This window comes from Macrobrachium nipponense, chromosome 37 (genome assembly GCF_015104395.2).
Source record: "Macrobrachium nipponense isolate FS-2020 chromosome 37, ASM1510439v2, whole genome shotgun sequence".
Classification (NCBI taxonomy): Eukaryota; Metazoa; Arthropoda; class Malacostraca; order Decapoda; family Palaemonidae; genus Macrobrachium; species Macrobrachium nipponense.
Genome location: NC_061097.1, coordinates 49109228 through 49111102, shown reverse-complemented (window position 1 = coordinate 49111102; position 1875 = coordinate 49109228).

Here is a 1875-nt window from a genome sequence, read left to right as displayed (position 1 = left end):
CTTTAGATGAGGCTGCGACTCACCATGGTCGACTGACCTCCAGGATCATATTTCACTTCTTATTTTAAAGTCAACAGAGGAACAGTTCTTTTATTATTATTTTTATTTTTTTTTCATAGGAAACTGGCCTGTCACTCACTTCTCATGGTGATATGAGGATGATAACCTTTGGACACAAAGATGTGTACTACGTAATACACTATATATATATATATATATATATATATATATATATATATATATATATATATATATAATTCGACAGAATTATGAAATGCAGTCGTCTGCCAATTACTTTATTAATCTTCTTTTCAGTGAGGTCCAGTCCTCTTAAATATATTACAATGAGTTACAAGGATTAGGATGTCTCAAAGACTTGTTAGTCCATCCGAGGAGACATCGTGAGCTCACTTATTTGCAGGAGCAGGTTTTACTGTTCATTCACAGTGTCCTAATGATTCTGTCTAGCTTTCTTTTAAACTCTTCCACACTGTTGCTGTTATTCGATGCAGTTAATGAAACAGCAGCCGATCTCCCAAATATTGAACTTTAATATTTATTCCTTTGAAATTAATTGACATAGAAGTTTCACCGAACGAACACACACACACACACACACACACACACACACACACACACACACTTCACATTTGCTCTGTGACCTACGGTAAATTCTTCCCCAATAGGAAAGGTTAGGGAATCTCCATTTCCTCTCCTTCCCCCTCCTCCCTTCTGGGAATCTCCATCTCCTCTCCTACAAGCCCCCTCCCCCTTCCCCCATCCCAGTTAACCCCCGAGGCTTGGTATAGGGCACACTGTAATCGTTGTGTCTCTGATCCCGAGGGAATGGGGGTGAAATCCTCCCCAAATCCCCCCCCCCTCAATCTGAGGTTGGTTTTCAGATTTATAGGGAAAGGGTCCACACTCATTCCATTTTTTTCCCCCTCCCTTTTTTGTGGCCTACCTGTTAGGCTGGAATGAGTTTTATTGTTTCGCTTATTTTGAATTTCACTCGACAAATTGGTGTTTTTGCTTCCTGCTATCAAAGTTTATTGCATCTTGTAATATTTATATGATGCCTTCGTTTTCCTTCTTTGACTGTTTATATTGTGTTATATGTTTAATTGATATTTTTTCTTTTATTTCAGCATGGACTCGGAATGTCATATTTTGTATCTTCTCCACTTTCACTATTATATTCGTTGAATTGGTTACGTTTTAGATGTTTATGTTGTTTTTTTTAATCGCATGTATTTTTAATGTACTCAGGTACTTCATAGCATAATATTTCATATGTAGAAATCTGCGTCCTCCTTAGGTTTACAGGTTTGATATCTTTTCTTTCAAGCGCCTCAGTGGCGTGATCGGTATGGTCTTGTCCTGCCACCTCGGTGGCCGCGAGTTCGATTCTCGGGCATTCCATTGAGGTGTGAGAGATGTATATTTCTGGTGATAAAAGTTCACTCGACGTGGTTCGGAAATCACGTCAAGCCGTTGGTCCCGTTGCTGAATAACCATTGACTGGTTCCATGCAACGTAAACACACCATACAAACAAACAAAGGTATCTTTTCTTTCCACTTCCGAACTTTTGGGATGTGCTTTCTGCCTCTGCTTGTCCAGTCCATATTTACATTTCTTACTTTCTCTTCCCATTTCTTGTCATTTCGGGGATGGGCGAGAAAAGTGGTATTCGATTGCCTCTCCCGTAAAAGAGAAGCACTAAAGATTAAGGTAAGAAAAACAAGTAAATATGGAAATGCTGATTTAAAAGCGAATTCAATTTCCGTATGACATGCATTACAATTTTTTAATTCATTTTTTTTATTTGTAGTTATAATTGCCCAAAAATATCAGTCGTGTTATTCGCTTTTTG